Source organism: Orycteropus afer, unplaced genomic scaffold, assembly GCF_000298275.1.
Source record: "Orycteropus afer afer isolate SDZICR_OR568_19922 unplaced genomic scaffold, OryAfe1.0 scaffold00370, whole genome shotgun sequence".
Classification (NCBI taxonomy): Eukaryota; Metazoa; Chordata; class Mammalia; order Tubulidentata; family Orycteropodidae; genus Orycteropus; species Orycteropus afer.
The window spans coordinates 511841-519917 of NW_006921957.1; positions in this window are offsets into that span (position 1 = coordinate 511841).

An 8077-nucleotide genomic window follows, 5' to 3' on the forward strand; every position below is an offset into this window, starting at 1 on the left:
TGGTGGTTTCAGTTGCCTCATATGCATGTGAAAGCTGGACAATGAATAAGGAAGACAGAGGAAGAGTTGATGCTTTTGAGTTGTGGTGTTGGTGAAGAATACTGAAAGTATCATGGATTACCAGATGAACTAACAAATCTGTCCTGGAACATGCGCAGCCAAAATGCTTCTTGGAAGCAAGAATGGCCAGACTTCATCTCACCTACTTTTGGTCATGTTGTCAGAAAGGACTATGCCCTGGAGAAGGATATCATGCTTGGTAAAGTGGAGGCTCAATGAAAAAGGGGAAGACCCTCAATGAGATGGATTGACACAGTGGCTGCAACAATGAGCTCAAGTATAATAAGGATTGTGAGGCTGGCACAGGACCAGGCATTGTTTCGTTCTGTTGTACATAGGGTCACTATGAGTCAGAGCCCACTCAACAGCACCTAACAACAACATAGTAGTTCTATGTTCATCTTTTCCACAGTGGCTGACCATTTGACATTCTCACCAGCAGTGGATGAAGTTTTCAGTGTCACAACTTGACAACACCTTTTGTTTCCTTTTTTTTCTTTTTTTGTCATTGCCATTCTAATAAGGCTGAAGTGGTATCTCAGTGTAGTGTGGATAATTTTTAAAGCCAGGCATCTGTGTGATATCCCCATGGAGGAGTGTAGAGAGAGAAGAGGACCAAGGACTGAGCCCTGGAGCCTGTGGGAGTAGAGGTAGGGGTGGTGAGGAAAGGCAAGAAAGGAGACAGGTAGAAGCTAGCATGGTAAAAGGGAAGCACTTGAGAGATGTGCCCTTGGAGGCCAGAAGAGTTTCAAGGGCTTGGTCAGCTACATCAAATGGTGCTGATAAATCAACTAAGATTAGACTGAAAATTTACTTTTGAAATTGGCAATATAGATGACCTTGACAAGAACAGTTTCACTGGTATGTTGAGGGCAAAAGTCTGATTGGAATAATACATGAATATGGGAGTGGAGGGGAGCTCTGGTAGCGTAGTGCCTAAGGCACTTGACTGCTAACCAGAAGGCTGGTGGTTCAAACCCACAGGCCACTCCTCAGAAGGAAGGTTGGGCAATCTACTTTCATAATGATACTGCCTCAGAAACCCAAGGAGGGGTCACTATGAGTCGGGTCCAACTCGACGGCACATAACAATAACAACAACATGGGAGCGGAGAAGTGGAGACAACTCCTTCAAGGAATTTTGCTATAAAAATGCAGAGAAATGGGGCAGACACCAGAAGGGGGTGTGGGGTCAATGGTGAAATTTTTATTTTTATTTTTATCTTAGGATAGTTCTTGTTAGATCAGTGTTATGTGCTGGTCAAAATGATCCAGGAGAGAAAGAAACTGATGATGAATAAGAGAGAAGGGACAACGTAGGGTTGGAATTCTTGAGGATCCAAAGGGACAGGATCTAGTGCACAAGTGGAATGTTGTGCTTGGACAGGAGCAGAGAGAATCCACTGGAGTAACAGGAGGAAGGCAGAGTGTGTAGGTAAAATAAATTTACAACACATATGGGGGGGCATAATTAAAACCATAAGAGATGGATTTAACCAGAATTGGGGATGTGCCAGGCAAAAATCATAAAGCAAGAGAGGGGCAAGGGAACAAAGGTATAAACAAAGAAGTGGTTATAATGATGGACTGTGGAATCTGGTTGGGGTAAAGAGCAAAGTGAGAACAAGAAGGGTGTGGAGAACATGGAAAAAGTGGTAGAACCAATGAATTGTAGGAGTCAGTGAAGTCAATGTTGTTGATGAACTAAAGAGAGCAAGGTGAAAAGATAGAAGGTGGTGGGCAGATGGAGAAAGATGGAAATTGAGGTTACCCAGGGGATAGAGTTCTTGATAAAGACATTTCTAGGATATGAACTGTGGAATGCAGTGTAATAACTCAACCCTCTGAAATGGATGTTGTGGTAGTTAAGTTGTGTGTCAACTTGGCTGGATCTGGTTTTGAGACTGGTAATCAACTCCATGGCAGAATCTACCGTAAGCAGCTGAGTAGCTGCCATAGGGATACAGTCTGTTTCCAGTATGTAAGAAGCAGTTTTGAGAAAGGTGCTGTTGAGTGGGCTCTGAATCATCAGTGGTCTGCTGTGTTGTCTGCCAATCTTGGAACTGTTTAACTAGTGGCCTAAATTGTTGCTTGATAATTTGGGGACTGTGCCATTTTACTTGTTGACCTCGGGTTTGTCAGCCTCAGCAGCCAGCAGCTGAAGTCTCCAGTTTCAGTGGGCTGGGAGCAAGAGGCAGAGCTGAAGCCCCAGGTCAGGGGGCTTTCACCCAGCCCTTAGAGCTGGCACTTTGAACTCAGACTGCTAGCCTCCTAAACTATAGGAGAATAAATGCCTATTTGTTAAAGCCCCCACTTGTGGTATTGCTTTCAGAGTGGCACTAGAGAACCAAAACAGATGTCAAATGATAACATGCTTTTAAAAGCTCTGTTAATAAATGGCAGAGTCTAAGTCCAGCACCTGTTCAGTTTTACCCAAGCCACATCCTTCTGCTCCTACAAGTAACGTTTACCTTTAAGGTGCTCAATTCCTCAGACTCATTTGGAGTGACAACAATCACTCTCTTTCAATCTGATTACATTTCCTAAAGGAAACTCAGGGTACTGCTACCACAAGAACAGGGAATGGCTGCTGAACAAGCAATCAGATGAGGTGCTCTAGTCTCCCATCCTGTACTCCCTTCTCCACCAGACCCAACCCTCTCTGCAGCAGGCAGGACTTCTAGCCCAGAGCTCTTAGCCTTGGGGTAGTGGTAGACTCTACTTATTTGCTCTTCACTCCTGAGGAAAGCAGAAAAATGTGTGTGTAAGCCCAGTCACAAATATGACCATGGGCCTGTCACATAGCAGATACTCAATAAAAATTTGTTGGATGAATGAATGATTCAAATTCCAGGGGCCTCACTTGCTCCCTCCAGGTTAAGAACTGGTGTTACCCCTATCCTCTCTGGAGAGAGACTGCCCATTTCCCCATCCTTCTGGCCATTTCAAACTTCCCAGAGATGGAGTCTGCCCCTCCTTAGAACCACACTGTACTCTTCCTCCTTCTCTCAAACTTGTGGGGCAGGGCTCACCTTTCCCCAGCAATACTACTCTTTCGCCATCCTCAGTCAGCTATCACTGATCTTCTGGACCCAACACATCATTTGGAGCATCCCTCAAGCAGTCCTACTGAGGACTGGGCTTAAACTTGGTGAAAATGAGCCCTTTCACATGGTCATCATTGAGAAGTAAGAGTTAAGAATTGAAAAGGTTAAGAAAAGAATGGGAGTTAGGACACTACCTTCAACTGTTTCTTAATCATTCCGGTGTCACCAAGTATATATCTTCAGCAGAGTTTCCTAAGAACTGAGACTAGGAAAATGTTTCAAGATCACAGTCCATAAGGTTTCTTTACTTCCTCAATGGAGATTAGCCTGTTGTTGGCCATGGTATTCCACAAAGCCCTGCAGAAGAGCTCGCCACACCTCTGATCTCCCCAACCACACCACCGTGAAATTTCATTATAAATACCTCATAAGGTTCCACATTGGATCCAACATCCAGGATCATGGGATAATTTCTTCCCATGTCACCAGCTCCATCTTGCTACATTGGGTATATAATTAGATATCACACACATATATGTAACAATGTAGCAATCTGTGGATCCAGACAGTTAGTTATCTTTGGGGATACCAGGTCTAGAAGGAAGAGAGTACAAGCATGTCATGGCCTATCACACCCTCTCCTGACTCATGCAAGTGGCCAGAAATGGCAGAACAACTGCACAGAGCAGCCCCATTATTTTGCTCCTTCCCAGCCCTGATTCCTCAGGTCCCATGCAGTAAGAATAGTCATCTCTTCTATAGCCTCACTTTCTCATGGAGGCCCTAATAGAAAGGGGAAAGGAGGAAAGTTGGTACCCACCTGAGATCCTGAGAGTATTGGGGAAGTTCCCATGTATACATCCTCTGGTGACAGGTATCACATAAGCTTGGAAGGAGAGATGCCTTTCCTCATGGAGACAGGAAGTTCAAACCTGGGCGTTGTTGCAATATCCCCACACACACTGATTTCCCAATCAGAACAAGTGTCTCTTCCTCATTCTGGGGGCAAGGATGGATCTGGCAAAACACCAATAGGCCTTCAGGGAAAAAAGGTTAAGAAAAGAATGGGAGTTAGGACACTATCTTCAACTGTTTCCTAATCATTCCAGTATCAACACAGAGTGAATCATGAAAGCTAATGGACTTGTGTTGCCACTCCTTTTGATCCTCAAACCAACAGTTAAAGTTAGATTGAATACCAGGAAGCAAATCCCCATGGTTCACCCAGTGCTCTGTGGGTCCTGTGAGGAATGTGAGGCTGTGGCCTGTGGTAGCAGCTTTCACTCATAAAATGTGCTTTGTATTCTAAGTAAGCTTGCTGTTGTTTGAGGTAGAAGGACAATGAGTCACTTGTGTGGTGTGCTATTGGTTCTAGGATTTCAGAGTGACCCAGGGTGAAGTAAGGACCTGGTGTACCTTAAAGTCCACATGCCCTTAAAATTAATGTCTGCCCATCTCTTACTGGTCTGTCTTTGCCTTTTAAAGGTCCCTACTCCATCATAACACAGCACAAAGCTGAGTTCATTAATTTTTCCAGAATAAAACGTCTAATGCTTTCTGTGTACACAAGGTTTCGTTTTCAGTTTTTACGAGTTTGAGGGATGACATCTGCAGATGGTAGCAATCTCCCTGTGTCTGCTGACAGACTTTTAACTTACTTTCTATCTGGATAGTACACAGAGCTCTGGTGGCGCAGTGGTAAAAGCATTGGGATGTTAACAGAAATATTGGTAGTTGGAACCCACTAGCTATTCCATGGGAGAAAGATAAAGCAGTCTGCTTCCATAAAGATTTACAACCTTGATAACTCTATGAGGCAGTTCCACTCTGTCCTGTAGGGTTGCTCTGGGTAGGCATTGACTTGATAGTAATGGATTTAGTTTTTATCTAGGTAGCACAGTCTAGCAGGCCAGGTGTGTAGCGAAGCTCTCTGAATGTGGATCAAATTCAGGGGTGGATTATCAAATAAGCAAGGATGTGGTGAAACCCATGGGAAATTGTTTACTACAGATTAGTAAATAAGCCCAAGTAAGCACATGCTTCCTTTGTTTACTGTGTGTTCTGTCCCTGTCAAGGACTATAAATTTGAAAAGAGGCTTCAGCTCTGTGGGAATATGCTATGGGGTTGGATGTCAGCTATACCTAGAACCAGAATCTATGAAGTGATGAAAAAATGTGAAATTGTTCACTACAGTCTGGCAAGTAAGCACTAGTAAGCCTGTGCTTATCTTACTGGGTAATCTGACATTGAAAATTTTTTGGCATCAGAACCAAGCTCCACCAATTAGCAAATTTTAGGAAGCCTCAGCTTCCTCTTCTTGAAATGGGAATAATAATATTGAAAACTATCTCAAAAGATTGAGTCCCTAAGATGTTGTTGTTGTTATGTGCCATCGAGTCAGCCCCGACTCATAGCAACCCCTCCTTGGGTTGCTGAGGCAGTATCACTATGGAAGTAGATTGCCCAGTTTTCCTTGCTCCCTGTAGTTACCTCTTCCCTGTGTCCTTCCCTCCTTCTGGTTAGCAGTCAAGTGCCTTAGGCACTATGCTACCAGAGCTCCTCCCTGAGATGTAGTCAGCACCTTTTTCTGACACTTATAAATGTTCAGTAACTGTTGTTGTTATGTGCGGTCGAGTCAGACCTGACTCACAGCGACCCCTCCTTGGGTTTCTGAGGCAGTATCACTATGGAAGTAGATTGCTCAACCTTCCTTCCAAGAAGTGGCTGGTAGGTTTGAACTGCCAACCTTCTGGTTAGCAAGTGCCTTAGGCGCTACGCTACCAGAGCCCCTTCAGTAACTGTTAGCCATTGTTATTAAGTATTTTTGGTGTTCTAGCATAAGACTTCTGTTTGCAATACTGGGTATATTTCAACTTGACCATGGTCAATAAAGGTTGGTTATGCTTTAAGTTAAGTCCTGAGCTTTCCACCATCTGAACACTCTGTAGGGTATTGATTTCACCTTCTGGCCTCACAGGGCTTCTCTGGGCCAAATAGCCTTTGTCAACCAGTTTGTGTAAGAGACTGCTTTCAAAGCTTTGTTGAATTAACTGGGGCTTCATTTAAATAAGAGGTTGTTTTTAGAAGCTTTCTTTTTCCAACAAAGAAAAGAACACAATAGATTACAAGTAATCCACATTCTTCATCACAGTTTGTTACAAATACCTGGCACATCTGTTCAGATCAGAGTGAGAACACACACACACAGTCACTCTCTAACTTCAGGGACACAACCTCAGCCAGATGTACCGAAAGGCTTTGCTGACAAACTTCCTTCTACTATAGAGTTATTCCCTGGAAGAATAGCAAAAATAATTTTTGAACTGACAATATATCTTCAGTTGCAGCTGAAGTTAAACACAAGTCCCATTGTTACCAACTATTCACCTAAAAAAAAAAAATTAAAAGAATTTCTGTTGCTCTTGTTGTTGTTGTTTAATTGTGATTTGATTGAAAGTTTACAGAGCAAATTCACTTTCCATACAGCAGTTCACATGCACTTTGTCTCATGACATTGACTATAATTTACCCAATGCAACAGTTCCTCTCCCACTTCCTCCCCGTAGTTACCTCTTCCCTGTATCCTTCCCTCCATGCACCCCTGCCCCCCCACCAGCTGTCTCCTTGTGCATACACTGCCCTTCTATTCTCTCATGATTGTTCTCTTCAAGGAGTGTATCTACCTACTTTAAATATTCAGCTCATATGCTTGTCTTTTGTTTGGCTGGAAGCCACAGGAGTGGGTTCAATTTCAGACCTGAAGGGCAGCTAGGGGCCATAGTCTCAATGGTTCCATTGGCTCTATCAGAGCAGCAAAGCTGGTTCCTAACTTAAAAGAATTTTAAAAAATATTTTTCTTTTATTTTTTAACAACAAGAAAATATATTTTTCCTTGTTTTGGTGATTGATGTGAAGAATGATTTATTGATAAAATAGATTTGAGGCAAAGAGAGGATTTAGGAATTAGATTAACATGTTGCCTATTTCAACCAAAAGAAAACTTCATAATGTTGTTAAGACAACACATTTGGTTCTTCAAAAAGCAATTATGACAAACAATAGAGTTTAGGCATTTATGGAATATACAAAGACACCCATTACTTGGGATTGCACAAAACAAAGAAATATCTTAAATACTTTTCAAAATTGTCTAGCAGCCAAGACATAAGGGCATGCTTTAGGAGGACCATAAGAATGTAATTTTGGGGTAAAAGGGCATATTGGAACTACTCATTTCCTTTAAAATCACTGAGCAAAACAAAGCAGCATTCAGTTTCACATACTGACTTTACACAGTTTAAATATAATAGCTTGACTACAATCCAAGAAGCAAGAAGGGGCTCTCACTTTATTTATTTTGAAAAATAATTGCATGAACACTCAGGTAATCCACCCTAGTCTGGCAGGTTTATTTGGGAGGAGTCTCTACTATAATTTAACACTTACCCACATGGCCCTGCTGTCAATTTTGGGAGGCAAACTGGGGAGAGTCATAATCTTTCTCAGATAAAGCCTCTGTTGAACTAGCCAGAAATTTCACCAGCTCATGGGTGTGCATAATTTGTATAATAATTTTACTCAAATGGGTCTCAATTCCACCACATTTCTGCAAGAAGACTGTAGACCTTGTCTACATGGAAAATTAAATTCGTGGACATATTCAAAAGGGTCTGTTAAATGTTTCCATGAATATTTACACTTAGTCTAAAACCCTAAGGGCAGTTTAAAAAAAAGCTACATGGAAGACCAAAACAATTACTGCAACGGGTATAAGTCAACTTATTGTTACAGCCACATATTAAAAGATGCTGGTGGAAGATGGAGAGTCAGACTTCTTTGTTGCTTGTGAAGATGAGGATCACTTGCACTATGGTGGGCCCAGATCATAGGGAATGGGCCTCTTCCTAAAATAAAAGAAAACAATGCTTTGACTGGTTTCCAGATAAGCATTCTCCTCAGTAGTGGTACT